Consider the following 7,120-nt stretch of genomic DNA (forward strand, 5'->3'; position numbering starts at 1 on the left):
CTCATTTTTGACTCTCCACTCCTTCCTCCACTCACTCACACTCCTCTCCTACCTCTTCCCCACGAGCTGCTGCTCCCCCAAGGCTCCATGGCCGGCCATGGCCATGGAAAGCTCACCAAGATGCGGCTCCTTCCTCCCTCAAGCTCATCCTCACCATGAGAGCCTCCCTCTCCATCTTCTCCCCAACCTTAGATGGTTTAATCTCCTCTTCTTCTTCCTCCATTGCTAAGATTGGATCTTGATGCAGGTGCATGTTGGTCCAAGCATGAGCAATCCTCAGATCTGAAGTTCTTGAGCAAAGTTCGTCCAAATCCCTGCAGTAATTTCTGTAATCTTGCTGTTTCAGATTCTGGTACGAGCTTGTAAAATCCACCAAATCTCGTGCGCAGATCCAAATCGAGTGATTCAAAGTTCCACAGGTAGATATGGAAAAGTTCTACAACTTGGCGTTGGTCTCATCCTCAAATTCGTTACGGATTGTTCGTGGTAAATAAAGTTCTATAGACATGCAGATTCACTGTTTGTTAGATTTGTTCCGATTTACAAAACCTTTTTGAACAAACTCAACTGTGGGTGAAATCCCTCTTCAATACCTTCATTTTGGCGGTGGTTTCACTTCGATTGACCTCCTGAAACTGAAATGGTTCACAGATCAAGATCTGGTCAGATCTGACTTTGTCGAATTAAACCAGGAGTTTGGAAACGAATTTTTGAATGAAACCAGTTGGGTAAGAACCAGCTTCTCAATACCTTTCTGATGCAGCTGACCTCATATTTTTATGAGTTATGTACGATTTGTGGTGAATTAAACTTATTCTATGTGTTCTGCAGACATGGCTATTAGCTTTTAAATCACCCAAAATCCATTTTTGCACCTAATTGAGTGATTCCAATTTTGTAGGACTGATGGATGTTTTCTTAATCATCTCAAACAAGTTTCACACCTTTGTCTGTTGTGTAACTCCAGAGAGAAAGCAAATGGTACAGACATGCAGTAAACTTGTCAATCCATTGGTGAGAGTTTCAGAAACAATTTGAACCCAAATCCAATTGTGTGTGCATCTATGTTTAAATACCTTTCAAATGCCAGTAGTTTCATATTTTTAGGATTTTTCTACGATTTATGGTGTACAGATCTTGTTTTCTTTACAGTCAGATTCAAAGAAATTCCTAAAATTGTAGGTTTAATATTTTTGGGTGATTCCAATTGGGTTAGTCTTGTATTAGTACTGGCCATCTAGGAAAAATACTGTTAGTCTCTGTTCATGCATATTTGTTACTGTTAGTAATGTATATGTGTGACATGCATTGTTGGAGCAAAACTTTTTGGTTTATTTAAAACCCTTGACCAACTCTTTTTATTAGAAATGGGCAACCTTTGTTTTATGCTTGCAAAACAAAACCTCTGCAATTTAACATTAGCTCTTTTGTTTTGCTTAAGTTTTCTAATGGTAGGGCATATCATTTGCTTCCTATTCTTGTGTGGTGTTATGTGAGCAAACTAAGTTAGGAAAACTGTTTTCTACTTTTCCAAAAATGTTTGAAAATGTTTTGTGAATGTATTTGGTGTCAAACTAATGCTCTTGTCCTCTTTATGATGTTATCTACCAGGGGATGTTTGGTTTATACCATGGTGATAACCGAGAGAGGCAATTGCTAAGTTGTGATACTCTCATACCTTTACTAGGTAAATAACATGGGTTTTCTTTAAGTTGTTGGTGGTATCTATAAGACCTTTGTATGGTAGCTCTTTATTGAATGGTTAAATTATGGTTGTTGTATGTTTGTTTTGTTGGTGCAATGTGATTGATTGTGTTCCTTTTATATTTTCCGGCGATAGACGCGAGCAATTCCGGAGAAGAAGAAGAAGTGGAATTGGACAAGGATTTTATTTATATTGTTGGGATTCTTATATTGATGGAGTTGAAGAAGTACATGGACAAATAAGCCAAGGCAAGCCATCTTTTGATCTCTGATCCGGTGTCTAGTTGGATGTCATTTGTTGATGTTCAAAGCACCTTCATTCTATGTGTGTTATTATCTCTATTTATGTCATCTATGTGTGATTGCAAGTGGGGTACTCCCTAGTGGTGATGCTCCACTATTGTCCTTGTGTTATGGGATGCATGGTAACATGGCCGTGCTATCCCACTTGGTTATCTTGTATGCTCAACTTGAGCATGTTCCATCTCAAGATAGTAACTTACACCACACCCACCCCCTTTGTAGTATAGAGGTATCAATGTCATGATCTTGGTGTATTCTCAACTTGGGAGGAGTATGCCGTGTACCATCTTGGAGAATATGTTGGATAGTGACACTCCACTATCTAAGTTGTGTAGTTAGCACCACAAATCTGAGAGTATATTCCTTCTTGTGTTGTCATAATACATGCTTACCTTAAGCAAGTATGATCCACTCCATTACCCCTTTTTACACCATCTATGGCGTGATGACTCTCATCTCGGCCGGAGTGAAATAGTTGTTCAACTCATGAAACTTTAGGTTGGGAACCCCTCAAGGTTTACCTTGTTGTAAATGTTTATGAAAACCTTGGGTGAGTTAACCTTACCCAAGTGTATGGTTTATAAAGGCAAAAAGGGATCTTGTCGAAGATGGTTGAGAAAAGGAATGTGTGTGTGTGAGTTGAGTTTTGAGAAAAACGACACATGGTTCTTTGTATTCGCCCGGAACAATTACACAGCGCAACCATAGCTACTCCAACGTGGGCACGGGGCTTAACTTGACGTTTGTTCTTCTTAGCATGAGGCACCGCACAACTATACAAGGGTACGGTTACCCCCGAGTCCGGGTTGTCATGGTTGGGACAATAGTATAACGGGAGGCCTTCGGGGCTGACCCGTCCGGAAGACACTATGGGTCTCCTGGCTTGGCGGTGGAGCCACGCTCAAGAGGAGGTGAGCTGCCACGGTGCCGGGGAGGTACATACTCCATAGGGTAGGACCTCGTGTTAAGTCGAATGGGCGAAAGGTTATGTCCGGGTATCCGTCGTGGCATATGTCGTTATGCGGGGATGATGCCCACACGATAGGTATCCGGATAGTTGTGGTGAAAGTGTGCAAACTCTGCAGAGTCAAAACTATTCGAATAGCCGCGTCCGCGGTCATGGACGGTTGGGATGGCCGTTACCGAGCTGTGTCGGGTTTTGGTTTTGAAAATGATTTCCAAAGGAAATGCGTGTGTTGGAAGTACCGGAAGGGTACGGGAAAGATGTTGGCCGACCATGTGGAGATGGTTGAGGAAAATGAAACAAAATTGGGTGACCCTTCCTAGTGTTTTCATGTAGAGGAACTCTTCTTCAATAAAGATATAGAGATGTCATAGGACCACCAAAGTGTCCGCATCACTTGAGATGCCGGCATGCTTTATCCACAAGAGAAACTGAATCTCTTTCACATGCTATATCCACAAGAGAAACTATTCTTCCTCTCTTGTCTCTTTTAGTTAGCTCTGTTAGCATCTTTCTTGATGGTTTGCGAGTACAATTCCAAATGTACTCACGGCTTTGTCCCTGGCTATTTACTTGGCCAGACTTGAAGGAACTCGACAAACGAAGAAGGAGTTGGCGACGTCTATGCGAGCTAGGAACGTCTTCCCAGTCAGTTGCCTGTAGGGTTATGGCAGATGACTTGGGTACTGCGCTACTGAAGTGATGATGCTACTCTGATGTTTAGTTAGGCTCTTCGAGGCTATTATGTAATTATCGGTCATGTGACCATGTTGTAATTTTCTTATTCTGCTTTGTAATGGATGGTGTAATTTGATATCAGTTCGGTTATGTGTTCACGGCACACTGATCATGGGATCGTGAACTGTATACATAACAGGGAATTTCGGACAGCTAGTCCGGGGTCCCCACAAATTCAATGGCTATTCCATACATCACATATAACACACAAACTACTCTATGCACACAATTAAATTAACTAGGGTGCATGGGTTGTGGGGTTTAAATAGAATTCACTTCTTTGTATTTTATATGTAAATGATAGTTTCCATAGGATTCTTGAGAAAGAATTTCCTCTCATTGAAATCTTCTTAAGATTTAATTTCTCAAACAATCATGTATGAACTCATATTGACCTAAGTCAAATGTTCATCATCATCATTTGTGAAAATGATTTAAATGAGGTAGATCACCTCATACTATTTAAGTAACACTATATTTGATTTAAATCTCAAGTAATTCATATAAGAGAGTTTGGAACCAGGGGTCCAAACATCCCATGAATTCATGTGAGACAAGTTTAAATGAAGTGTAAGACTCCACATAATTTACTTTAATAGTTTTGGACAATATCCACTAGTTAAACTAGCCATAATATCCATTCATTAAACCATGGCATGATCATACAGAGTGACCACACCATTTTATTGCATAAACAATTAGTGTAAGTCAAATTTGAGCTATTAGAGTTGGAATTAACTTAATATCTATTTTGGTTGATTTTTGAGAATTATTTGAATAGGGAAAAGTCCCTGTCTTGTTATTTTTATCACATTTATTCTACAAAGAATCTGGCCATGAGGCCAGTGGCATTAGCTAGATAATTTCTCTAGCTTTCCAACAATATAAAGTTCATCAATTTTGGTTTAGCCAATTTAAATCTATTGAATTTCAAAGTGGAGGCAGTATTGAAATTCATTTGCAATTTATTAAACTGGATTTGAAATAAAAGGCCGGCGGGAAAACTAAACGGGCCGGATTCAATTTAAACGGCCCAAGGCCAGCCCAGCCACGGTCCAGTGCCGCGCGGGCTGCCTGACAGCAGGGGCCACCCGTCAGTGGGTGTTTAAACCCGAAACGGTATGGGCGAAGCTGGGGCGTAGGATTAGATCAAGATCTAACGGCCGAGGTTCATCGTCCCGCCGGCGAGAGGGGAGTTCACCGGCGGCTCAGGTAGGGGGTGGGAGAGCTTACGGCGGCTCCAGCAAGGGTTGGCATGTGCGCGAGGTAGATGTGGACGACGGCGGTTCTCCTGGTACCGGCGGCGTCGCCTGAGGTGGCTCCAATCGTCGGCGAGCTTCCGCGGCGGCGTGCGGCAGTGAGGTAGAAATTGGACGGCTCTGGTGGTCAATGTGGAGCGGCGAGGTGGCTGGGAGATCAAGGAAGGAGAGGGAGGAGTGGTGGTGTGAAGGAATCGACGAGGCGATGCCTCCTTTTATAGGCGAGCGAGTGCCCGAGGCTCTGCGGCGAACTCGACAAGGGCGCGGCGTCTCCGGCGGTCTATCGAGCTAGGCGACGATGCTGTCGGGTTCTCCTCGTCCAAGCGAAGCTAATGGTGGCGACAGCGTGGTCGGGGAGGGCCTGGTTATGTCGCGTGGCTTCCGTGTCTGTCGCGCCCGCGGCGGACCAGGGTTGGCTTCTCCGGCAACGGTGGGTGCGGGTCGTGGTCGAGAGCGTGTCCAACGGCGTCGCGGTGTCACGGTGTGGTGACCCTGCATACCACTGCATGTTGTAGTATGCCAGTCGTTGATATAACATTCACGAAGTACCATTCCGCAAATATTACATCCCTCAGAGTAGTACAACAGAACATAGCAGGGTCCATAACTCATTCACATATTATTACAGTTAACATACACAAGTCGTCTCGGAGCTCCTCTTGGGTCCTAAGAGGATAACTCCTGGGTTCGAGGCGAACCCAACTTAACTTACAATACCATAGTCTCATTAAACTAAACATTTATTTAATCGAGCAGCTAAATACTAAGAGTTCGGGCTGCTCGGTTACTACTACTACTGGTATCTCTAGGCTTGATCTCCTCCGGAAGCCTTCCCGGTTCCGTAGACTATGAGATAGTCTACGCCTTCAACACCTCCTGAGAGGTCTGGTTCCTCGTAGCCAATGATCTCGGCTCCTTCATTGTTGTTGTAGTCCTCCTCCAGATGATTCAAACAATCTAAGCAGGGGATTTAAGAGTGGTATGAGTACGAGCGTACTCAACAAGTTCATTATAGATAAGAGGTGTTTAATGCACTAGCTACGATATTAGATCAGAAAGTCTAATACCAATGCAAGTTTTGATAAACATTTCTTCAAGAGATTGCTTTTATTTCAAAGAGCTATGTCCGTCAGCCTTCACCGGTTTACTAGAACTTCATGGAGCTCCTTTCCGGCCGCGTTCGCAGTTCCTCAATCCCAGAACAGGGAGTGACAGGTCACAGTTCTTACCCTCTGCAGAGGTGTGTTGCTTTACCCATAAGAGTTCTTAACCTTGGTGCCAACCGGGCAGCTTTCCCGTCCACACTTCCTTAGGTGTGAGGCCCGGTATAAGGTCTAGCCAATCATGTTCCTCCGCTACCTCGAACACCCACCCTTTGTTGCATGCGCCGACCCTGGGTCCACGTCGGTCCCATTATTCCCGTAATTTCAGGGTGGACCCCGACCACGACAACAGTGCTGGGCTCTACCATACACTCCTACGCCGGTGGCTGCAACCCATCATAGACCGCAATACCGTGGGGAATTAGAATGGGATCCCCACCCTACCGCTTGCACTTCGAACGACAAGTGTCTACGGACTTTGCCGTGGGGACTTAAGGCTTCCCCAGCCTACCGCTTGCCGCCGACAGATACAAGTGTCTACGGTAAAGCGCATCCGTTGATGAACGAGAGGTGGAAACACTTTTGACTACTCCGTCCCACTCCAGATCTTATGGTTAACACGGGTATTACGGCACAAGAATCACTGGCGACATTTGTTGTTTAATCCTAGATGGATATAAGCCCGTGCAATGGAACCTCCACCATATCAACACAATCCATGGTTCCATTGCCCACCACATAGTCATATTCATAGTTATGAAAGTAGTGGTTTTGATTTTTGTGCAATAGTGATAACCATAATACTTTGCAAGTAATTTGATAAAAATACTCAAATGACATGAGCAAGTGATGAACTTGCCTGAACACTGCAAAGTTTTGCAGTTGGAAGGTGTGGACTGACCCTTGTCCTCTTGTTCTGAAAAATAGCATCATTGTCCGATAAGGGCAATGGTTAAAAAAGCAATTATGCATGATTCCATTTTTAGGGTTTGTTCCCCCCTTCCGATGTCGTTATTATTTCATGTAAGAGGTTAATACTAAGAATAATT

At 43.7% G+C, this 7,120-nt stretch overlaps 1 long non-coding RNA gene across 3 annotated transcripts; it reads left to right on the plus strand.

Annotated features, from left to right (window-relative positions):
* The first annotated feature begins 269 nt into the window (after positions 1-269).
* LOC139829847 (uncharacterized) lies at positions 270-2,438 on the plus strand. Of its 3 annotated transcripts, XR_011744468.1 has the most exons (5): positions 270-486; positions 652-728; positions 902-981; positions 1,612-1,687; positions 1,841-2,438. It is a non-coding gene; the product is annotated as an uncharacterized lncRNA (long non-coding RNA). The 3 variants fall into 3 exon arrangements; XR_007846418.2 differs by lacking the exon at positions 270-486 and having other exon boundaries at positions 496-728; XR_011744469.1 differs by lacking the exons at positions 270-486; positions 902-981 and having other exon boundaries at positions 503-728.
* Positions 2,439-7,120: the final 4,682 nt, after the last annotated feature.

The sequence above is a fragment of the Lolium perenne genome, chromosome 4, assembly GCF_019359855.2.
Source record: "Lolium perenne isolate Kyuss_39 chromosome 4, Kyuss_2.0, whole genome shotgun sequence".
NCBI lineage: Eukaryota > Viridiplantae > Streptophyta > Magnoliopsida > Poales > Poaceae > Lolium > Lolium perenne.